The sequence below is a fragment of the Phoenix dactylifera genome, unplaced genomic scaffold (genome assembly GCF_009389715.1).
Source record: "Phoenix dactylifera cultivar Barhee BC4 unplaced genomic scaffold, palm_55x_up_171113_PBpolish2nd_filt_p 000279F, whole genome shotgun sequence".
Taxonomy (NCBI): Eukaryota; Viridiplantae; Streptophyta; class Magnoliopsida; order Arecales; family Arecaceae; genus Phoenix; species Phoenix dactylifera.
The window spans coordinates 79,518-105,229 of record NW_024067764.1 but is presented as its reverse complement, the minus strand read 5'-3'; the positions used below and the strand labels follow the sequence as shown (position 1 = coordinate 105,229).

Sequence of the window (25,712 nt, the reverse complement as noted above, 5' to 3'; positions counted from 1 at the left end):
TCTCTCTCTCTCTCTCTCTCTTCTATTCTGTATATGAATTTTTACAGGTGGATTTAGGTTGTTAGTATCTATTCTGCTTCACCAGTGAAAATTTCCTTGCAGGTTGGGCAATTGGATCTTCAAGGCAGGCAGAATTTACTTGAAGAGCAATACTCATTAAATGCCAGTGCTCAAGTTGTTCAGAGTTGAACTTGTCAGACCTTATTATAAATGCCTTTCGGTGTTCTCATCCTGGCTGTCTAGTGTGGTCTCACATGTGGCTCATTACAAAAAGATTGAGGACGATCTTTTGCAAGTTTCTGGTCCATCTTATAGCTGCAAACTCTCTTTGCCTGTATGCTATGATAATCTACACTTAGTGCAGATCTGTTATCAAGAAGCTTTTTTACTTTAAGTCGATATTATGTCATTAGCATGTGCATATTGATGAATATCATTTTGCATTCTGAAATGTCTTGCATGTCATGAAGTTTTCAAAGCATAAAATGGACATCAGCAAGGTGGCACACATGTTGCTTAAAGACAAAGGTGTCACGTGTGATATTTATCCAGGATATTGCTTGAGTTGTGGCTTTTATCGTGATTTGAAATCCTCAGTTACTGCTTCTAACAGCGCCATGTTTAAACATCCAAAGGTATTTATTTTATACTTGTTGCAATTAGACATTTAGTATGTATTTTCTTTTTTAGTTTTACTCTTGGTGGCTGTGAGACGTAAAGTTATATTTTACAGGTTGAGGGATTCTTTAAATTCAAAAGAAGTTCCAGAAATTTCAATCTCAGATGCCTTGGATAATCCTTAAGTCACCTTAAATTGATTTGGCATCCATATAGCAAAGTTGTTGCAGAGGTTAGTTTTCTGAAATAATGAGTCACAAGTGTTCTAGTCTAGTATAACTTGAATGCTTTTATCTTCATGACTAGTTTTTTTAAAAACTGAATATTTTTTCCATGGTTTCACTATGGTTAAGTAGTTTACTGATGTGATAATTTTAAAAGTTCATGATAAAGCTTCTTATTAACAAACACAAAAAAATGAAATTAAAAAATATGGTGACATCCATGGTGGTGGGAACTAGTTTCAATTCAAAAATTTCTCTGTAATAATGCAGGGCTGAAGACAATATTGCAGAAGCCTATGTTAGGATTGAGATTTTGAACGTGCAATGAATCACTGCATAGCATCGATAGAGGTATTTAACTTTTCATGTAGTCTAATGGAAGATATGTTCGTTTTAGATATCTATTGGATTTGATATACTCAAAATTGCAATCAGCTGCCAATAATATCTAATATGATGTCAATGTCACCATGTATTGCTTTTTGTTTGCTGTATGCTATATGCACATTCAAGTGTCAAAAAGCTAAACTGGTGCAGTTTGATGTGAACCCTACTTAGATTAGATTTGGCTTGTTGAGGTTGACTGCTAAAGTCAGGTTGAAAGGAAAAATCTGCCTAACTCAAAGCTAGGATGGACTAAACTCAGTTCTGTTGTGCATACTTGATTTAAAATGAATATGCATCATTAAAAAAACTTCTCAAAACCACATATGTATTCAGTAATGGCCTTTTAGCTGAATTTGCTAAGTACTACAGCCTTTTAATGCCCTAGATTGAAGGGTTCATAGGCTTCACAATGCAGTGCCGGAGGTTCTGGCCTATTTTCTTTTTCTAATATCAAGTACAGTAAGCTGGACATCAGAGAAAAGAACCATGCTGAGCCCAAGGATTATGACTTCAGGGAAAACTCAGTCACTTAGTTCATAGGTAAGTGAGAGTACTGCAGAAGCAAATTCAAGAGAAGTTTTTAGAAGGAGAAATTCCTTTTTGGGGTACTGAGTAAAACAAAAGTGAGCTTCAAGTGACAAAGGTGGCATGGTCGACCACTGTTCAGCAATGGTGAGACATGGCCAACTATTTATATTCAACTAAGTTCAAAGTTAGTGACACAAAAGTCTAAATGTAGTTATTTTGACTTGTAAGAAGTGACATTTGAACCTTTTACCTAATGCTAATTTAATGAGTCGTTCCCATGAAATGAGCATAAGCCAGTCGCCCTACATGGACGTTGTAGAGGAGATCAAGAGTGAGGGGCGAGGATTAAGTTTGCGTGCCATTGACATGCTGGCCCAGCATTGGCATGATAAATATATTCTGTGCCAAGCCATACCAATGGTTGGCATGCTCTGGCACCCAGCTAATATCATGCCGTCCTTGGGTTGAAGGAATTTCATATCATTCCAATATGATTAAATCATTGCAGTAAATCACTTTCAAGGAATTTCATAGCATAAGCAGCCAGAGGTGAACGTAGTAGAACTCATACTGATTAGATCTTTTAATAACGAATCTTTTGTGTTGCCATTTGCCTTTTAACCCAAACTTGGAATCTGCCTTGATGGTGTTGCCACTTATGTTCTTTATTCTTGTGTTAATAGGAAAAGATTTCGTTAAGCAATAAATGACTTGGGTTAGTTTGTTCCAATTATATGCTATATGTGCATGCAAAAAGATTTTGAAGCTTAAGTGCACAGGAATCCTACTTGCTTCTATCTTTTTTAACTGGTCGACCTGGGGCTTGGATAACAATATACCTAATCTTTTACATCTATGAAGTAGGTTGCACAGTGTTGCATGTGGAGGTTAGAAGCTAGCATGACATGCATGTTTTCGGAATTTTTCTAGCTATCGCATTAAAAGTTTGAACTATTTATAATCACTGTTGCTCCAAAAACATTGTTACAACTAGTTCTTCAGGATTCTTAATTTCTGTATTTTTTCTTTTCAATCTTGATTTTTTCCTGCCTGCTGTTCCATCTTGCTGGTGATTATGAAGGCGACCATTTTTTGTATAAATGTTTATGAAATGCTATTTTCATTTATTTCTAAGAAAGAATTGTTCCACACCTGTGATACCCAATACCTTGGATACTTGAATTAACTCAGAATTTTGAATCATATGTTTATTTTGATGCTTTCCTTGAACCAAGGTTTTAAATACCAATGGGATGGCAGGGCATCCAACCGTCTGGAGTGTCTAAATGGCACAATTGAGAAATGGACCAAGATGGGATGGAATATCCACCATACCGAGTTTTTAAAACCTTGCTTTGGATATTCCTACAGTAGAATATTTTACAAACATTTTGGTGCACTTTTCTTTTTTTACTTGTCAGATCCTCAACAAGCTTTATCATGCCGAACATATTGTCATCGGCCATGAGTTGATGAAGCTTACCTCCATTCAGCTGTCCTTGGATGATCATGCTGCTGCTCGTAGCAGCATTAAACGAGCTGAAGCAATATTTTCACTTTATTATGGATCTCACGTGACCAAAATATTTCCATATATAGAAGCACTTAAGAGAAGGCTGGAAGCCTTGCTTGTTGAGAAGGCCCACTCAATTTAAGCATTCATGCTGGTCGCATGAGATTTGAGTCAGTGCAGCAAGACTTTTGTTTTGTTACATCAGATCAAGCAAGTGCTTGCAGGTTTGAACGTGTAGGAGTCCCAGGGTGCTCATCAAGCTGCCAGTGTTGTAGAGCAGGCCTTGCTCACATGCCTATACTAAGTGAAGCTGTTTAGGCATGTAAAATTGGCATCACAACTCTTCAAACCTGTATGCATGGTCAAATGTAAAGGAAAAAATATCTTTCATATCAAAAAAAAGGAAGGGTGGCATCATGTTGGATTTTGTCTACTCAACAATCGAAGTAGAGCGAGTGCAATTAAAGAGGTTTATGGCAAATAATCCAGGACCGAGGCTGACTGCGATACTTGGAGGCACTCGATTGGGCTCTTACTGAAAGCTGTGCGGTAAATTAACTGTATGATGGCTGAAAGGCTTGGATTTGCGAGATGTCAAAATCTTTTCTATTATGGTGAGAAATGCCTTCAGCGTCTCAACGTTTGACTACTTGATCTGTACTCCAAAGTCTTGTTGCTACCCGAACAGATATTGCTTGTGAGAACTTTTCCGGATGTCCGAGTTTCTGATTTAATTAGTGGACTTGATGGAATTTTTATATAATGGCTGTACTTAATTAGTAACAAACATGATTCGATATTTTTGCAATCTCTGCTATTTTAAGTTGCATTTTCATTTAGATCCGACTTTCGAGTAACTATTAGAAATAATGTTGTCACGCCTGCCTCCGCGGGCACGTGCAGCACCCAGAGCCCACGTGGGGGCCACATAAGGAGGGAACATGGGGGTTTTTGTCAGATATTGTTCGGTTCTGGGGTCCGTATGTGCGACGCATGCACCGCTCAGATTTCTTCCTGGTTTTGTTTTCCATCCAAAACACATCTGCGGGATTTAGAGACACTCGTCTCATATGCCCAGGCTCTGGAATGAATTTTTCCGATGTAGGACTATTGGATCTCACATCTTTTCCACCATCGTATAAGAGCCGTCTTCGGCTCTGATATCAAATGTCACCCCCTCATCTCTGTGGGGCACGTGCGGTACCTAGTGTCCTTGTGGGAGCCACATAAGGGAGGAACACAGGGCTTTTTTGCTAGATATTGTTCGGTTCTAAGGCCCGCACGTGCGCCGCACGTATCGCTCAAATTCTTCTCCGGTTTTGTTTTTCATCCAAAATGCGTCTGCAGAATTTGGAGACATCCGCCTCATATGTCTAGACTCTGGAACGAGTTTTTTCGATGTGGGACTATTAGGCCTCACATCTTAACCATCATCGGACAAAAGCTGTCATCGGCTCTGATACCAAAGTCACGCCTCCGCGGGGCATGTGCGGTACTTAGTGCCCACGTGGGGCCACATGATGAGGGAACATGGGGTTTTTCTACCAGATATTGTCAGGTTCCGGGGCTTGCACGCGCTCCGCATGCACCGCTCAGACCCCTTCCAAATTTGTTTTCCACCCATAACGTGTTCGTAGGATTTGGAGATATCCGTCTCATATGCTCAGGCTCTGAAACGAGTTTTTCCGATGTGGAACTATTGGACCTCACAAATGTAATGGCATCTGATTTTCTTTTATAGGTGACTGATAATTTATTTGCTTGCTTCAATAAGTTCTGATTCGTATTAATTAGTAGAGTTTAATGAAATGCAAAAGTCAGACCTGTATAGACGTTGCTTGGCATGGTGACACATTGGGCGTGCGTGATGGGATGGGTGAAAAGCAGAAACAGGAATGATGATTGAGAACTGAGGCTGAAGGTGTTAAGATTGCTTAAATTCTCATTGTACAATAAAAGTTTATCGCTGTTAAAGATTAAAAAAAATCTAAAATTTATATTGTACAATACAAGGTTAGTTGAATCAGTATCGAAGTCTGTGTTAGTTGGCTATTGGTTGGTATGCGGTGAACCAGACAGTTATCTCTGGTTTTTGGTTTGGCGTAGCTTATGATTTACACTTGTTTTGTGATTCCATGTCACAAATCTCTGAAGTGAATATTTCTCCTAACGTATGTATCAGTGCAAGATACTTAATATTAGCATTAGAGCAGTCCTATTTGATTTGAAGAAGTGCAAGTTGAAGCTGCATATACATGTCAAGATTTATTTCTAATTGTTATATCACAATTAAATGCCTAAAAACATAGAATTTTGAAGTTGTATCAGACCTTCGTTACAAAAATTCATGCTGAAAACTAAATTACTAAAGGAATTTGTTGCAATTTTTAATAATTATGAATATTGACATATTCAATTATTTTTCCAAGAAATGGTTAACTTATAGATCTCTCTTTTCTATATAAAACACCTAGGTTGACGGACATAGCCGCTTACAGCTTCATTAAAGGATACCAAAATAATTTAAACTGAGGCATAGAGTTCTTGCCAGATCTCAACCCAGCCTTACCAGGGAAAGATAGCAAACTAGAAATAAACGGGAAGGCAATATAACCTCACCAAGTTGATAGAAACTTCTACACAGCTGATTGCACTACCTTGAATCCACATCCCTTACAAACCAACTTCAGCAGCACGCACCACAGAATCAGCTTGAGCTTTTACTTCCTCATTTTGTGGGGTCTTCAACACCTGTCACTGAACTTACATTGCAAATCAAGCATTTTACTCTGACATTCCAGTTTCTACTTCTCAGTTTCAGGGGGAAATTTAAAATATGTTACACTTTACAATTAGATTTGATCCAGTCTTCAAAATGTAATGAAAAACTCATCGTTCAGAATAATACACAAATCTCTTACACTCTTGAATGCTGTTATACAACTTTAGAATTACTAGGTTATAATAGTGTATCATCTGAAAACTTTTTGATCACCCTTCCATGCCTAAAAACTTCATATTAAATAAATTATCCTTTCTTGTTCAGCTCATATGACAACAGTACGTGTGGGATAAAATAGCAAATTAGCTTGCCAATGGCAACCTAAATTTGTGTTAATCTTATAATTCCGAAAACAGAGTTGTATTGAAAAGCAAACAATATGGGGCTCGATAAAATTTCCAGGGATTTTCATTAAAATTTAAATGACGTGTATACTCATTAATCAGCAATGTACAGTAGACGCCAGATGCTGTGCAAGTGGCTCTAAAGCCTGAACATGCAACACCATTGTATAAGAAAGTAAGAGGAGGAAAAAAGAAAAAGGAAAGAAAAACAAGGTGTTCTTATGTACAATTTGAATTCACAGTTTGAAGACCGACAACTACGAGGATAGGGCTAGCTCTGCCCACACCAAAGGAGACTCCTTGAGAAGGGCAGTTGCCGAGGTGTCGATACCGTCCTCCAACATGGCAGTTATTATCTGCATTGATGGTCTCTTAAATGGTTCACGTTCTAAGCAGAGGTTCACGACACTGCATATTATGGAGAGGTCATCAGGCTTGACATTTTTCAGATCAGGGTCTACCAATTTTCCTCTCTCTTCCGGGTTCTCCAAATACTCCCGAGCCTATAACAGAGGATAACTTGGCATTTATCAGAGTGATACATCAGCATATAATTAACCAAAATATCAAATTCAACATAACTTAGTTTCTTCATCACTGGCTATCAATCATTTAAATGAAGATTTTTCTTTTTTTAAAATCTGAACAGTCTTATATAATTTGACTGCAAAGCACAATAGAAAGAGAGCTAAATTTCACAGGAAACAAATCCCTTACCCCATTAGAGAATCCATTCAGAAGCCTTTACAAACTTTTGAAATGATATATTAATATTTCATGGAAGATAGTGGTTTTTAGAAAGAATGTCGTAGTTTTGCTCATTGGACTTCTTATTTAAGTGGGCACATATTCATCTGACTTTTGTAAACCAAATTCCATGTTTCATTTATGGTTGGGCAGCAAAGAACAATACTCAAAAGCTGAGCAGACGTTATAGTGGAGAAGTTCAATAGGTTAACTGTTCCTAGGGCCATGCCAAGTTAAAGCCTCTGCATATTTTTACCTAACCCATGTAATATGTGAAGAACAAAACAAAAAGGGAATTTTGCATAAATGACCACTCTTTCAAATTTGCAGGAATGGCCATTTTTATTTCTTTTTGCAGGATCGGCCATTTCCTAATCTCTGACCAAAGTGTCCTAGCCCCATTAGCAATTAACAATGTGCATCCAATTATCAAATTTTGCACTCTAAAATATTAAATATATGCACCAATTAATAAAAATGTGCAACTTCATTACAGGTGCATATACCAATCCTCTTTTTGTTCATCAATGAATATGTGGATTGGCTAAGTCTAATGTGTGCATGTGAATCACACCTTAGATTATCTACCTATTTATCTGTGTACCAGATAATTTAGATGCGTGCAACTAGTTATTCTAGATTTAATGTGAACAACTTGTTCAGCCTAAATGTGTTCGGTATGAACTAGTTAGTCCAAGGATTGTTGTGCCAGCCTAAATGTGTTCGGTATGAACTAATTAGTCCAAGGATTGTTGTGTCGGAACTAGGGCTCGGACCGATTTCCTAGAGGCATGGGTCGGTATGCCCCTATTCCATTCCATGCCGGGCCTGTACCGACACAGTAGATGAGGCGGAAGAGAGGAAGAACTAGAAAAAGAAAAGGAGAGAGAGGAGGAGAGAGAGAGGGAGAAAGATAGAGGGTGGCGTACAGCCGGGGGGCCGCTGGAAGGGCAGAGAAGGGGTTTTGCCCTCGGATCTCCTGTTTCATTCAAAACAGGATCCCAATGGGGGCCCTTTTTATTTTTGCCCACTTCACTGAAAAATTTCAAAAATAAAAGGGGCCTCCTCTGGGACCCCTGTTTCAAACGAAATAGGAGAACCGGAGGCGGAACCTCTTCTTTGCCCCTCTGCTCTGCCGCGGCTAATGCCCAAGGAAAATAAAGAATAAGACAAAGTAATTCAGTTAGAAATTGAAATGCATAAATAACAAAATAGATAAATAAATTAAAAGCAAATCTGAAATTGAAAAGTGGCTAATGCCCAAGGAGAATAAAGAATAAGACATCTATATGTCTGACAAAGTTTATAAAGAATGGTTCTCTCTTTACTGGACCTGCTATAGTGGTTTTGTAAGGGTTGGATACATGCTAACTCTACCAATAAATATCAAGCTTAATAACTAAAAATAAATAGAAATGTTTACCATACTATTTCATGTTTATTTAGATATATTTATATGGAAAACTTATTGCTAAATAAATAGGAAGAGTTAGCAGAGTTTTAGAAGCGAACATTTTCTATGATACACCTCACAGATTTAGGAGCGATAGTGACATGGCTGTTTGTATTTGGACCGTACCATACTAAGAGAAAATCAGTACGAAACTTAACTTCAAGTTGGTACAGGCCCCGTACCATCCTGTACCAAGGCGTACTGCCCTATACCTCGGCGTACCGACCTGTATTGAGGTGTACCGAGATGCATACCACCCCATACCGAGGTATATTGATTTGTATCGAGGCATACCGAGATAAAATTGAAAAAATGGTTAGAGTGCTATTTCGATACAAGAGTGTATTGTACCGAACCGAATCGATAAGGTACCTAGTACCGCGATTTCGGACCTTGGTTCAAAATAACTATTTATTTTGAAGAACAGTGATAAAATTAAATAATGGCCATTGTTTCATGTTACATGAACAAATTTCTTAGTATTTATAGACGTTTGAAATGGTATGAAATTTTAATTTTTTTAGAATACCTATTTAGTTTGAAGAATGGTGATAAAAATTAAATAACGGCCATTGTTTCATGTTACATGATATTATAAATCAAGATGACCGGAGAAAATACTGCCATTATCTGAACCCTAGTATCTACATTTGTAATGTAGTAGAACGGACCAAAGTAATGTCCATTGTACTGTTATTCAGCCATCATATTAAGCCATGGTTTCTTCAAATTTTAAACATACAGCAAGAGGCAAGGATTGAAATTTTGGCCAAGAAGCATGCAAAACTTTCTGAAGTGTTTGGTTTCAGTCAGCTTTTGCCGGGTTTTCATCTAATTTTGGTTGGCTCCACCAGTTTCTGCTGAAACTGATTATATATGCTATTTTTGTTGATGATGTGAATGATTTTGACTAAAGTCAATTTTCAGCCATATTTTCATTTATTTATTTAAAATTAAAAAATAATATGGATGACAAATCTAACTTATGAGAAACAAGTTCTTTCTTAACATTAACCATATATTTGATTTTTTTTTAAAATTTAAAACCATTTTGGTGGTTTTAATAATTAAGAAGAAGGTAGAGTTTCCTAGATATAACAGAATATTTGGGTACCAAAATAAATTTTAAAGAGAAATAGGAGAAACAGTTCCAGATTTACACTTGGATTAGCTACATGTTAGATAAATCCTTAAACATTTAGATTATATATATTGACTGTAGTCTTCTTCATACCTAGTAGATGATAATTTGTACACCGCCATTGGTACTTAGCATGATGGTAATTATTATAGGAGCTTCGTATGGTTAGAACGGACCTGAAACCAAAGTAATGTCCATTGTACTGTTATTCAGCCATCATATTAAGCCATGGTTTCTTCAAATTTTAAACATACAGCAAGAGGCAAGGATTGAAATTTTGGCCAAGAAGCATGCAAAACTTTCTGAAGTGTTTGGTTTCAGTCAGCTTTTGCCGGGTTTTCATCTAATTTTGGTTGGCTCCACCAGTTTCTGCTGAAACTGATTATATATGCTATTTTTGTTGATGATGTGAATGATTTTGACTAAAGTCAATTTTCAGCCATATTTTCATTTATTTATTTAAAATTAAAAATAATATGGATGACAAATCTAACTTATGAGAAACAAGTTCTTTCTTAACATTAACCATATATTTGATTTTTTTTTAAAATTTAAAACCATTTTGGTGGTTTTAATAAATTAGAAGAAGGTAGAGTTTCCTAGATATACAGAATATTTTGGGTACCAAAAATAAATTTTAAAGAGAAATAGGAGAAAACAGTTCCAGATTTACACTTGGATTAGCTACAATGTTAGATTAAATCCTTAAACATTTAGATTATATATATCTGACTGTAGTCTTCTTCATACCTAGTAGATGATAATTTGTACACCGCCATTGGTACTTAGCATGATGGTAATTATTATATGGAGCTTCGTATGGTTAGAACGGACCTGAAACCAAAGTAATGTCCATTGTACTGTTATTCAGCCATCATATTAAGCCATGGTTTCTTCAAATTTAAACATACATCAAGAGGCAAGGATTGAAATTTTGGCCAAGAAGCATGCAAAACTTTCTGAAAGTGTTTTGGTTTCAGTCAGCTTTTGCCGGGTTTTCATCTAATTTTGGTCGGCTCCACCAGTTTCTGCTGAAACTGATTATATAGCTATTTTTGTTGATGATGTGAAATGATTTTGACTAAAGTCAATTTTCAGCCATATTTTCATTTATTTATTTAAATTAAAAAAAAATATGGATGACAAATCTAACTTATGAGAAACAAGTTCTTTCTTAACATTAACCATATACTTTGATTTTTTTTTAAAATTTAAAAACCATTTTGGTGGTTTTAATAAATTAAGAAGAAGGTAAGTTTTCCTAGATATAACAGAATATTTTGGGTACCAAAAATAAATTTTAAAGAAGAAATAGGAGAAAACAGTTTCCAGATTTACACTTGGATTAGCTACATGTTAGATTAAATCCTTAAACATTTAGATTATATATATCTGACTGTAGTCTTCTTCATACCTAGTAGATGATAATTTGTAACACCGCCATTGGTACTTAGCATGATGGTAATTATTATATGGAGCTTCGTATGGTTAGAACGGACCTGAAACCAAAGTAAATGTCCATTGTACTGTTATTCAGCCATCATATTAAGCCATGGTTTTCTTCAAATTTTTAAACCATACATCAAGAGGCAAGGATTGAAAATTTTGGCCAAGAAGCAATGCAAAACTTTCTGAGTGTTTGGTTTCAGTCAGCTTTTTGCCGGATTTTCATCTAATTTTGGTTGGCTCCACCAGTTTCTGCTGAAACTGATTATATATGCTATTTTTGCTTGATGATGTGAATGATTTTGACTAAAGTCAATTTTCAGCCATATTTTCATTTATTTATTTAAAATTAAAAAATAATATGGATGACAAATCTAACTTATGAGAAACAAGTTCTTTCTTAACATTAACCATATATTTGATTTTTTTTTAAAATTTAAAACCATTTTGGTGGTTTTAATAAATTAAGAAGAAGGTAGAGTTTCCTAGATATAACAGAATATTTTGGGTACCAAAAATAAATTTTAAAGAGAAATAGGAGAAAACAGTTCCAGATTTACACTTGGATTAGCTACATGTTAGATTAAATCCTTAAACATTTAGATTATATATATATCTGATGTAGTCTTCTTGATACCTAGTAGATGATAATTTGTACACCGCCATTGGTACTTAGCATGATGGTAATTATTATATGGAGCTTTCGTATGGTTATGAAACTTCATACTAATATATTTTACTACTATTAGACTTGTAAATTGTCAGGCTATCAAATAGTAGTTCTTTAACACTTCATTGTTTTCCAAATTTTTTATATCTCTTCAAACTTCGGTCTTTAAGCTCAAAAATACAGAACACATTTTATTGATTTCAAATGATGCATTATTCTTCAAGGCTGTGTCATATTTGTTTCATTCGCTAATTTTATTTTTTTTTATTCTCCATAATGTTTTCATCCTCTTTTCTTATTCTTCAGCCAAAATACTGAAAACCAAATTTAAACTAGTTTAAACCAAAACTTGGAAAAAGTGAACAAAACCCACAACCAAAATCAAGGTTTTCAAACTTTGCTGATGATAACTTCATGAGATTTAGAGACTACAAATTTAGCCAGCAATGCGACCCTAAGTCAATAATATTGGCCTAACCTTGTGCACATATGCATATAACAAATACAAGAAATCATGTCTATGACACAAGTTTGTGATGTGCCAGTCAAACACTGTGACATGGAAATGCATGAGCAAACATTTATTATTTGGACGTTCTATCGACTTGTGATAACTGCACTTGTACAAATGATGTATAGAATACCTACCTACCCGGCAGCATAATGGAATATATAGCAGATTGATTGCAATAGGACGCATTACATTTTAAACTTCACTAAAGGACACTACCATTCAATAGTATAATAGTTCACCGAACCATTTTCTACGAAAACATGATTTCAAACTGATCAGTGCAGCTTCTCATCTTGTTAAAATCAACAGGTTCCCATGCATGGCCATCTCATATTCAAGCTATCCCTATTTGAGAAATTTTGTATGAGAAATAGTATCATCAGTTTCATTGGTTAATTTCAAAGAGAGAAGTTTTGACAGTGCAGAACTCGATGAATTCTGCTATTTTGGGACAAAACACATTCAGGGTGGCCAAGATGGATGGTAAACTGAACTTGAACTCCATGATGGATATTCATCAATAAATTCATCAAGTTGTACACTGTCATGACACTTATCTTCTGCATGAAAGGAGGAAATGAAAACATTTCATGGGATGATAATTTCAATAGGGTTTTAAACTTGATCTGGTGATTTTTTTTTTAAAAAAAATCTGATACATGTTGCTTACCCAATCTACCAAGCACCCTCTGTCTTTGCAAAACGGAGGTCTCCCGCTTATTAGCTCTAGCAGCAGTACTCCAAAAGCAAATGTATTTCCCTGGACATCCATATGCCGTCTCTCTAAGGAAATCATAGGTCCATGAAAAGGCCCTCCATTAATGATGTAACCAGAGTCTGCTCTTGAATATGGAAGCATTATTTTCCACCTTTCAAAATCAACCAACTGCACAGATGAAGGTAGAGTTTAAGATTATTTCTTTCCATGATTAATATTCAAAAAGTTTCTTTCCACAATGCATGAAAGGAAATGAAAGTAGATAAACAACAGTGAAGTATGACAATAACATCCAACATAATAAAGTATAGGAATGGCCACAATGCAAGGAACTGATCAGTTCTCTACGACCTCGTTACCAGCTATCATTCATGTAGATGACAGTAAATAGTCTGATGGAATTTAATTTCAAGCAAAGAATTGTATTGCTGTTGATGATAGAAAAACTGGAAGTAGATGAACTGCAAGTAAATCTTTCTATCTACATTGGTTCACAAGAATATTGTCCTAACAGTCTCAATGAACTTAATGTTGATTAGATGTAAAGCCACCAATAAAATAAGGTTAGATCCTTTATAAGTTGGATTCTATTGGAAAACCCAATCAAACTTTTTTGGTAGTTTAGCATTCATATGTCAAGTTTTCTTCCAAATGTGTAGACAAGGGTAGACAGCATACATGCACAATTGTTCAAGTTAGCCAGGTGCTGAGCAAGACAGAAAAAGCCACAGCCCATAAGAAATACGATTCTTGTAAAGAAAAACAAATCAAAAAATAAAAAATGAAAAAGAAAATGACTCTTAAATGCCATCCTGTCTATGTGATACAAGTTTAAGTTGATCAGGTTGATCAAAGCAGGGAAAAAGAAAATGAAGAAAAAGGAAGGGGAAGTCATGGTTGCAGATGTTCAGAACCTGCTCAAGCACAAACAAGTACAATGCCAGAACAAATCATTTAGAATAATGACTGTTTCAAGTCCAAACATTCAACCAACTTGAACTCAAGCCAGTATTGGCCTTATGCCAGAACAAAATTCTTTAGAATATGAGTGTTTTTGGTTCAGACATTAAGAACCAACTCAAGTCCAAGCCAGTATTGGCTTATGCCAGACCAAATCCTTCAGAATAATGGCTGATTCAGGTCCAAGTTCTAGATGCTGATCCAGATCTTTTAGATGAGAAGCATACCAAATATGGACCAGCCTATTAGCATGCATGCACTTATACTGATCTTTTATTTTCTAAAACCATGACAGATTAAACCAGCAACTGCATCTAACAATCTCCGACATGCCAGACATGATAGATACCTTTGGAGAGAAATCTTCAGTCAGATAAACTGCACTGGAGGTTAACTCAGACATTGTGAATGGAGGCTGCAATTCAGTATGTAGATATTTTAGTCCATGAGCAATACCTACAGCAATTTTCATTCGTCTGAACCAGGATAGCTGGCATCCATCACCATCTACAACAAAAGTGCATATTAGATTCATGAGCTCCTATAGCATGTCAAAATAAGCAATCCCCTCAACAAGAAATAAAATATTATTCTGACTCACAGTGCAGGTGCTCATACAGTGTCCCATTTGATGCATATTCAAAAACAAGCATCCTTGAAAATGGCTCACTCTCTTTGCAGTAGCCTAGCAACTTTGCTGTGTTTTCATGATTTAACCTAGACAGATCTGCCACCTGAAGCACATACAGTGTCTATTTAACATTCTTAAGTTATGTGGGTCCCTGGAATTCAGAACAGAATTTGGTGGACAAATTACCTCATTCTGAAAGTAAAGCTCAAGGTAACTTGTCCAGTGATCTTCTGAAATACTAAGTGATATAACAGCAATTTCAGGCCCATCCTTGCAGTACCTTTGTAAACTACACTATCCGGATATGACCCAATTATGTTGCTGAAATCTCACAAGCTAGTTCAAGCTCCTGGCGGCTTATTCTTAATACATTTTTCAGTAACTCACCATCTGTATGCAGCAATATCATCAACCAGTGACATAGATCCCATTGTATTAGCATCCAAAATCAGAACTGTCACTAAGTAAAACAATAAACACAATGGTATTGCTTACCAATTGATATTGTTTTCTGGTCCTTCCAGTCTGTGGTTCTTTTCCATGGAAGAATAGCAGACGATTTAGCTTTGCATCTCTTAAAAGCAGCACTAGTACAGGTTATTAGAAAAAGGACCACAAGAGCTCCTGTTATAATTTCCAGAATCAGAAGCCACACTGGTTCCCGTGGCTTTTTGTTTTTTTTCCCCTCATAGGGACTATTGTTTGTGTCACTGGCAACTTGCTGGCTATTTGCAGAGCTACCTAAAATGAATAGAGAGCACATTTTCATTATAGAATCACATAGAAGAGAGTTTATGCAAGAAATGGAATCTGAGATGCTGTATCATAATGTCAGATTCAAGGTGTACTTTTACTTTATTCAAGACCTCTATTAGCCGTTGCAAATGCTGTCTTCTACAATAAAACTGTTCGGTAGGTGCTTTGTAATTAGCCCCCATGCCAGTTATAATTACATCTGTTCAGGCAACTCAGTAATACAATACTTGCATGAAAGACCCAGCATAACAAGTTTTCCATGTAAAGCTTATCAAATGTTATATGGTCAATATGTAAAACTAAAGCTTAAATAATAAGGAATGAATAAGGCACCAGCTATTATCTCAGCTGGTTGGCGCTCCTATCCTAATGGCTTGCTATTAGGGGAGGTCCAGGGTTCAAACCCCGGTGGTGGGACATTACCATCATATTGCTATGAGCTTGAGGGGCACTAAAACATGGTGCTTTGACATTACAATCTTGATCTATCCATTGCAGACAGTCATTACTTTAGTACCAACTATAGAAATTTTACTGAAACTTGAAACATGCCTCAGGCAATCTTACTATGTGAGCTTCACCACCCAAAGTCTCACATTATATACTATCCGTAAATGTTGGACCATCATATCTATGGGCATCAAAAGTATAGAAATTTTTTGATTGGAAAACACTACTTAGAGTCAAAAGCATCCAACTCCAGACGTAACTACTGCAGTGTCGTGCCACTCTGTAGGCACCGGCAAGCAGAAAAGTGTGTATGTTCGAGTTCCAGGGCCATGTAATTTCATATCTCAAAGTCCAGTTAGCATCACTCTACTATGTTTGAAATATAAAAGCATTCTATTAGCCTTTGGTGCGCCATTTAAGTTCTGTAGCCATGCTTATGTCCTAATTTTTCAAGAAAATCAAAACTTGTGCACAGATTCATATCAGATTTATGACAATACAGTTATTTAGATAACTTAAGATACGTACCTAGGGTTTGCTGAAGTTTGCTGGACTTCTAAGGTTTGCTAGTCACATGCTTGGAAAGAGTATTAGCACAATTTTGTGGATACGAGGTTTTAAGGGGCATATTTTTGTTTTTTTTTAAAAAAAATAAAGATCTAATACAAGAAGTCCCATTTTGGCCTTTTTGTTTGCAAGGAAAACAGCCTGAAAGTAATTTTTTATTTTTAAAACTCAGTTTTCTGTTCCTCATTTGGTAAAATAATCTAAGAAACTTCTCATAAAACCTGGAGAAACTAGGCATTTCAAATTTTGCAAAAATCTCCAGAAAAAAAGAAGAAGAAAGGACCCATAGAAAAGTGAAATTAGGGTTTGTTGCTTAGAGGTACAACACTATCACCTCCTCCAAGTGTGGGCTTCTCAGCTCTCACCGCTCCTCTCTCTCTCTCTCTCTCTCTCTCTCACTCACTCTTTCCAGCACCCATATCCCCACCTAACCCACCCTAATCTCAACCCTCATGACATTTCCCCTAAATCCTTCCTCCATGCCCATTGCCCTCCAAACCTCTTATCTACTTTACCACTCACATCACCAAATTGACAGCCAGCACTGTATCACCAACTCTTGTCATCCACCACCACCACCACCCAATCCCCAACCCTTCACACATCTACCACCACCTCAACTAGCACAACCGCATCTCCTATGCTTCTTGTTCTCCACCCCGCACCATTACCCTACCCCAACACCTATCCCTCACCTACCAACTCTCTCAGCCACCTAACTCTCAACCTGAATAATGTTAAGCCATGCCAAAATCCATCAGTCTATGCCTCCAACCACCCCTTCCCCCCACCCCCCACCCCCCACCCCCACACACACCCAAAACGGGGCACCTGGGAATATTGTTTCCTTTACAAAGTTGGGGACTTTAACAACATTATCTGATTGCCCTATTGGCCTATGCACAGCCTTTGCTAAAATTCAAAATCGAAAATTAGATGTTACAGGAACAAAATTGAATTATCATGAAACCAAAAGGCCTTTTTTTTCTTAATCAAGTATGTAATACTGACAAGACCTCCATTGTAATAATAAGGGTGACTCAAAAAAATCCTTAATTGGTTAAAAACCATAATGGCGAACAGCAAATCCCACATGACACTATCCATGTACTTGGTAATCAATAATTGATTATGTTTGTGAGCTATAGGACAACCAAAAATTGAGTTATTGATCACAATATTTGCTGTTCAGGCAAGATTATTGAGAGGTAGTTAGGAATGTATTGAAAGCTATTGTCTCCTTAAAAGGCTCTCATGCAAACCCTAAAACTTATCTATGCTAGATAAAATAAAATATGATGCCCAAATTGGTGAATAGCTAATTTTTATTATCTACAGGCAATGTATGAAGACTAAACTCCAGTTTTGGTTTCACTTCAACTAATAGACTTTTAGTTCAGTGCTTACGGTTGGAGCTTTAAATTTTCAGCAAGAAAATAAATAAGTTTTATAAATAAGAAATATTAAAAATAAAATATTAGATATAAAAATATTAGAAATAAAACATAAAATGAAAATTAATACAAGTCAATAAAATATGTTAGGCATTATTTTGGAGTATATTGTTTTTGGACTGTAACCAGACAAGATATCAAAGAATGAAAAATGAATTAGTTAAAGCCCATGATTCATGTCATAACAGCTATCATACAATTGTTTGATGGAAAACTACTGATACCAACCTAAAGAAATAAGAAAAATTAACATATCCATATTTATCATCTAGAAAACATTATTTGTCCACAAAATATATCTGAGAGGAATACACTTTGGTTTCTGGAACTTGAAAGCTAAAGAGGAGATTTTAGCTAAAACCTTAAGTCAAACCTCAAATCTCACAAACTCTTTATCCATTAGGGCCAAAATACACTAAAACCTTTTTCTTTCTCTTCTAAAAAATCTCCTCTGGCCCCAACCCCCTCTTCACACATAAACACATGAGAGAGAGAGAGAAAGAGTTCTCAAAGGTTACTAAAAAAAATAGATATGGAAATCCTTTTAATTTTCACAATACATGAAAAATATAAGTGTAAGGTCAACAAAAGGCATTCTAAATTTAGGGAAAAGAATAAACAAACAAAAAAACCAACAAACTGCCCATATTTTTTATTTTTTAAAGTTAGACCTTCAAAATTAACCTCGTTTTTGTAGTAGTGTCAGGCAACTGAAGAGCTTCATTTTTATTTTTGGAGTTCCAGCTAGAACTCAAACCTATGGCTACAGGAAAACGACACTTTAGCATGTCAGGAATTCTTAATTAAACTGTTATGGTCTTTCCAAACACATATGCCTACCACAATATGAGTGACATTGTTGGTAGATGGTTGATTATCATAGACCTCCTTAGAATGTCACGGGATGTCACGGGCCTCATGGCTGCCATAAACATTTTTCCTTCATTTCTCTAATGCATAGACTGTTTGGGGAGATTTGCAAATGAACGTCATTTCTATGTAGTGCCCCAGTAAAACAAAATGATTCTAGAGTTCTAGTTCACAGTTTCATGGCTGATGTGTACAACACGTTCCATTCTATTATGCACAACAAAAGGATGCATGCAAAATGTAGTAAAATAATTTCTAGTTGATGGTAAATGCAAATTACAGCCTACATCATTTTTCCATTTTGTGGCATACAATACCACTAGAAAATTTTCAGCATACAAAATCTGACCAAAAGCTAAAAGGAAGTTTACAACCTTGAACACTCTTCCTTATGAACCTTCATAGAACATGCTTTTGGAGTGCTGAACCAATGTTTTAGATTGTTAACTTTCCACTAGCATTTCTTTTACCTGACTAAGATGGCATAGTTCTTGTGTGATGCACATTGAACAATCTTATAATGAGGGTGTCATCTAAAGATTATGCCATTAGAGCTGCAAAAAGGCAGCATGTTACTTGTCAGATCTTACCATACACCAGCAAGAAAATAAAGTAAAGAGATCAAATAGGAAATCAGAAGGGAGAAAATCAAATTTTGCCTCACAAGCCACAACAATTTATTTTGGTAGGATGTGTATTTATGGTAGTTGTACCTCTGTTATTTAGTCACACAAGAACAATGCATGTACTAGACTATAACTTTTACAATTCTATGGTTTTATTAGAATAATGAAATCCGTGCAATGTATTTGAGCTTTGTGCTAACATTATTTAATGGTTTTATCTTAACTGACCCATTAATGTCTTCCTCCTTTTTACTTTGGCTTGGAATTTTAAAAATTGTATGTTTGGTTACATATCATGTAAGAAGAATGCATGTTGTTAACTATATAGTTAAGTAGTTTACGTTACTATGATCAAGGTCTTTATAGATTAACAGCAAGATGTAATACCTTAACAAGGCCTTGATTTCATGTATGAGATGATTTTTTGAGGCATTGATGAGATGATAGGTTCCCTTTCCCATGTGTAATGGATGCTGCTTAAGTTAGAATGAGATGTCTGATGTAATATAAAATACCCAAGATGGATAAGGCATTGCACGAAGCTTAGTCAAGGATTAAATGCAATGCCGGTTGACATGGCTTATGACATACCATGCCAGGACTAGACCAGCACATGGCGTGGATGCATGCTGGTGCATACATGCTCATGCATGCTAAGCACTAGCAAAACACAACATCAGCATGCAACATTTAAAACCATGAATTCAATCCTTAAGGCAATTGAGGCAGGATTTGGCTTCTGGTTTCTTTCTCCTTAGATCAGTTAAAAGACACAAAACTAGGGGCAAGATTTCTACAGTAGTAACTTGGCATCAGCACTTGTGTCTGCTATTAATATTGATAGACTGATACCTGACAGCATGTCTAGTTGAGATCACACTGTTGGGATAACTGTGTTCTCATGATCTGTTCTATTCTGCATTACCCCTATCGGAAGGACCCATGTATTTTAGTATCGGTCATTATCACTTTCATAACCACTTATAGACAAGATTTATGAAGGAAAAAGGGATTTGAAATAAATGGAAGATATGCAGGAATGGAAGCATTGAACAGTAAAAATATGGGAAAAGAGTGCAAGACAAGAATAAAATGGATGATGATATGGAAAATGAAATAACCTAGGTTGGAAAAAAATGATGGTTAAGTCAAGTGCCAATTTAAGTATATCAACGTGAGTGATACCAAGGTTTTTAAAACCCGACATGCTAGTATCTTGGTCAGTGCCCAATACCAAGTTCAACCGAGATATCTGTTTCTCTGGGCTGAGATGAAAAGTCCAGCAAAAATTCAATAACCGAGATGTTCTGGAATCTCCATTGATATTTTACCACTTAAATACCAGAAGATGGGCCAATATAGTAAAAGCAAGATCGATTATCATACTAGCTAGATTAGTTAATTTAAGTTAGGAATCCCTATTTCTCTTCGGACTATCTCTAATCTCCTCTTCTATTCCCTTTCCCCAACCTATCCCTTCACCACTGATCAGGCTGCCCCACCATCGATGCCCACCAGCCTGACCATCAGCTTCAGAACTGATCTGATAAATGTTTGGCCTTCTGTTGGGTTATCAAATTATCACCCTCTAGACTACCTTCTCAGTCCACCACTGGTAATCGCTTCTTTGCCTCCTGTCGCTCCGCTGTTCCTTTCCTTTCTCTTATCTTCTCCCTATATCTCTCTAAATCCCTTTTTTCTTCCCTATCTTGTTACTCTTTTCCTTCCTTTTCCCATCCCCACACATCATCCCTGCTTCGCCACCCTCAATTATTCCAACAACTGTCATCATCGTCCCAGCACAGATCCCTAATGTCTAAATTAATGATTATTATCCAAAACTAGTAAAGAAACTATGAACATACAATGTTAAATAGTTAATAAAAGATGAGAAAATATCTGCCAATATGTGTATATTATATCGGCCATTATCTCGGGTTATATCAGTTCATATTTACCGAGATAATAAGGTCCGAGATTTTACATATATTGATATAAACAGAGATCTTGACCAAGATGAGAACCTTGAGTAATACAGGTAATGTTTGTAAATTTGCAAAAAGATTCACATATAAAATGAGTGATTTCACAACAAGATGAACCATTTAGAGTCTAAAAGCAGGGATCTCTGCCTGTATTTTGGAAAAAAATATTTAAAAAAAAGTACTTTGTGAAACTTCTCCCAAAAAAAGAAAAAATAAAAGAAAAGAATAAAATAAAAGGAAAGAAGGAAAGAGCTTTATGAAGGGGTGTAGCCTACATTGTTGAGCAGAGCGTTGTGAGACGGAGTGTTCAACTTGGAGGCAGTTTCCTTGGAAGCTTGTTCTGTGAAAAATAAAGCAAATCAAGTTCAGCTAGGACAAATTGACTGAATGGTATTAACAGAAAACTTTGTACCTGGGAAGATACTTCAAGCATAAGGGTATGTTCCCAACAAAAAAGTTGTTTGAGAAGTCTCCAACTTCTAACCGATGCAATCCGCATAAGCCAGTGCCATTAGTGTGGGAGGCAGACCTGAATTAGGAAAAGAACACAAAGCATTTAATCCTAGGTGAAAATAAATGCCAAATAATATCTTTCTTTAATAATATCCAAGATAGTAAATTTAAATGCAAAACATTATCCAACATTTTGAAATAAAGAAAGCCATCTTCCTTAATATAACATTGCAACATAATCTGCAACAAGCATCTTATTGAAATTTTCCTGTGAAAAGGGTTCCATATTCCATTAAAGAAAACTTTTAAAAGAAATTTGCAAGACTTTCTTAAACATATTAGTTTATATAATATCATACTTATGATACACATTGCAGGCCTCATTATCATGATCGAGCACCCTACTGTCATTGGGAATATATGCAATGATGAATAGAAAATATAAGTGTTCCACAATGATGCACTGACTATTTAAACCACCAGACATGATCATTAAGTGGAAGTAACAACAAAATGTTTTCTCTTATCTGCCTTTCTTTTGACTTCAGTAATAACAAAGGTGGTCAATTGCTCCTATTTGCATATTTACAGTGAACGGTCTCATAAGCAGAACAATTGCTAGACCTATATTTGCACACCTCCATATCCTTTAGGAAACTTCTTGTTGTTGTGGTGCCTTGTCATACCCCTTGTATGTTCCGCAGAGAAGTAATAGATCAGACAACAATCACAGCAATCCAGAAATCTGCCTCTAGTAACTTTTTAATATCTTGTTCGTAAACACCATTATAGACAGGGCTTCTTAGTTTGTTTTCTGTTAAAATTTGAAAAAATTATGAAGGTTCTATAAGATATGATAAAAAATAGTGAATAAGCTAGAGAATATTTGACAAGATATGATGGATATTTTAGGCTAATTCATTATCAGAAATAATTGATTGTAATGGGTGGTATAAACTAGATTTGCTGACATGTGTACGTAATCAACCACCTCCAAGGGATAAATCTATCCTACTAGGATTCCATTTTTTTCAGCTGTTCAACCTCTATAAATAGAGAATTGCAAGGGTAATGATCATGCCAAGCAGGCTTCTCTTTCTCTTGTTTACTCTTACCTGATCTTTGACCTCTCTTACCCACTGCAAAGGTCCTAGGCTATCACACAGTTGTATCATTATGATTTCCACTGGTTGTAAATGGTGATCATGGCCCTCTCTCCAATCAATGCGCAAGCTGGCCTTTAAGGGAGGTTTGTTTTTCATGCTTGTTATCCAACTGAACTAGGAATATATCTTTTTCCATCAAAGTTTCAGATGCCTCTTTCTTTCAAAATAAGCATGAGTATTAGTGTGTAAATTGCAGATTTTGGTGCATATAAACCTGGCATGGTTTGACAAATCAACAGCATGCAAGTCTTCACTGATTTTAAGTGATCCTGCTCTCCTAGCTGATGTTGGATAAACTGTCATTATCACTGCCAGTTTTCCATGACAGTCTCCCCGTTATGAGCATCATTCTCAATCATAATAAGCATTTAAGTCCATTGCATCCCCATAAATGTTCAAGCCTGTCGGTTGTCCAAGAGGCCACTTTCAAAGTTTTGAAGTTTTGACACTTCAACTATCACAAGCACATAACTACTTATCTCTGTTATCTCATAAAAGTAGATGAGTTTGCAGACATTAAAAGATTTTATTGCTATCCTTTTTTTTTGGTTCTACTTATTTCATTATGGTCTGTAGCTAAGGAGGTCTTTGGCTTCCATTGTTTGAGAAGAATTTTGGCTTCATCAAATACATTTCTCCAAAAAACGTTGACATGCTTATCAGTAACCCTCATAACCAATTTTGTAGGGCATTAAGAAATCTAACTTTGCTGCTATCTCCACCTATATCCCTCACAAAATTCACAAACATTTCAAGGATAAATAGACATAGCAATCATGCAAAACTAATAAAGGAATCTTATAAGATAAAGTCAGAATATTTTCACTATATTGTGGTGCTAACTCTCTTAATTTGTAAAAATTAATTGCTTGGGCAATTGAGTTGGAGTATCATCAATTTCATGTGGTCCAATTCCAGCCTTAGGTTGTAAATCGAAACATAACAGAACAAATATAAAAAATATTAGAATATGAGTAAGCATCACTTACTTATTTAAATTGCTGCTTCCAAGAATGTCTCCATTAAGCTTGTTTCTATCTAACCATAGCTCAACAAGCCTCACCAGCTTACCAAGCTCGGGGGGCAAAGTACCAATCAGCCCATTAGACCGAATATTTCTAAGAATAACACCAGTAACAAAGACATTAGCAAACAATAAAATAATACAAAAATTAAGTAACTAAAATTGTCAGGATACAGTCTGCTTCTTACATTTTCACAATTCTAGTCAACTTTCCAATCTCAGGAGGAATTGGTCCAGATAGATGATTGAAACTCAAATCTAACTCAGTAAGGCTTTTCAACATGCTAAGTTGTTTAGGTATCAATCCATGAAAAGAATTATTACTCAAAATTCTGCAAAATAGGCATGCATCATCATAATTTCTTCCACTGAAGAAATCTTCAGACATAATTTATCAGAAACCAGTATGTAACAATAAACAAAACACATACAGTTTCTGCAAAGAATTTAGAGAGCCAAGCTGCGGTGTGATGAATCCAGTCAACGATGAATTGGAAAGGTTTCTGCAGAACCCAGGTCAAATATGTTACTTTTAAAACTTCTAAAATTCAAAATAATCAAAAGTTCAAGCAACATCTAGCGTGATATGTGTCATGCCACAAGCATATAAAGTTTAAGTAGAATTGATACCTAATCCACGAACACCAACGGTTTCACATAATGTCTTAGTAGGTTATTATTGCACACTCGAAAGTCTACTTTCAATCAAACACAGTAGGCACAAACATGCATCTATGAGTGCACTTAATCTTATAATCTATGATATCCTGACATTTATATAGAATAACTGGTTCAGTAGCAGTGTTCAAAAAAAAAAAAAAAAAACAACAACAACAAAAAAAAAATCCAAGTGTTTCTTACAAGGCAACCACGCGAGAATCCGAGCATGAGATGCCAAACCAGCCACATGGATTTCCATTTTGGATGTTCCAATCAGATAATCTCGACAGAGGGTCATCATATACGGCCATCTTGAAAGCTTGCAATGCTGAAACTGTAAAAGAGAAAATAGAAAAAAAAAACAAAACAATCCAGTTCATAGAATCATCTCAAGATATGACCTTGAAGCCACAAACATGTAACCAAATTACAAATCTTCCCAGAAAGTCAAACAAAAGAGATCCAGAGCCAAGATGACCAAAAAAAAAAATCCCAACAAAAGTTTCAAATCTCGTAGCTACAAGTGCAACCATACACTGTTGCAGAAGTCTACCAGAAAAGAATCAAAAAGAGCAAGGGAGAAGAGAAAGAGCATACTCTCATCATCTGTAACGGATTCAGACGGCACAAACAGAGATTTCGAATCGAAAGAAAGAAGGAGAAGCAACAAAAACGCTGGAAATCTCATCATATTCTCCGCTCTCTACCTTCCAAACTTCTCAGAAATCAACATCACTCTTGAGACAAAAAAATAAGAGTCCAGGACATAGGAGGGGGACTAAGAGGAGTAAGAGCTTTGGGTTTAAAACAAATATATATATATATATATATATATATATATATAGTGGCAGGGGAGGAAAGGAGACTACCGAATGTTTTATTGGTTGCCGAATTAAATGGTGGGCGAGGGAAGGAGGTAAATAACTTTTGCCTCGCAGTTTCACCGTTGGGTTCAATGAGATAAGAACAAGGAAACGGTAAACCCAAAATTTTGAATTGAACTTTCCATGGGGAAGAGTCATTTG

At 36.0% G+C, this 25,712-nt stretch overlaps 2 long non-coding RNA genes and 1 pseudogene across 2 annotated transcripts; 2 read left to right on the top strand and 1 right to left on the bottom strand.

Moving 5' to 3' along the window:
• The first annotated feature begins 242 nt into the window (after positions 1-242).
• On the top strand, positions 243-521 carry LOC120105414. Its single transcript, XR_005507789.1, has 2 exons — positions 243-334; positions 471-521. It is a non-coding gene; the product is annotated as an uncharacterized LOC120105414 (long non-coding RNA).
• A 620-nt stretch (positions 522-1,141) lies between these two features.
• LOC120105417 lies at positions 1,142-4,107 on the top strand. The gene is made up of 2 exons (XR_005507790.1): positions 1,142-1,193; positions 3,179-4,107. It is a non-coding gene; the product is annotated as an uncharacterized LOC120105417 (long non-coding RNA).
• Positions 4,108-6,457: 2,350 nt separating this feature from the next.
• On the bottom strand, positions 6,458-25,474 carry LOC120105416 (annotated as a pseudogene).
• Positions 25,475-25,712: the final 238 nt, after the last annotated feature.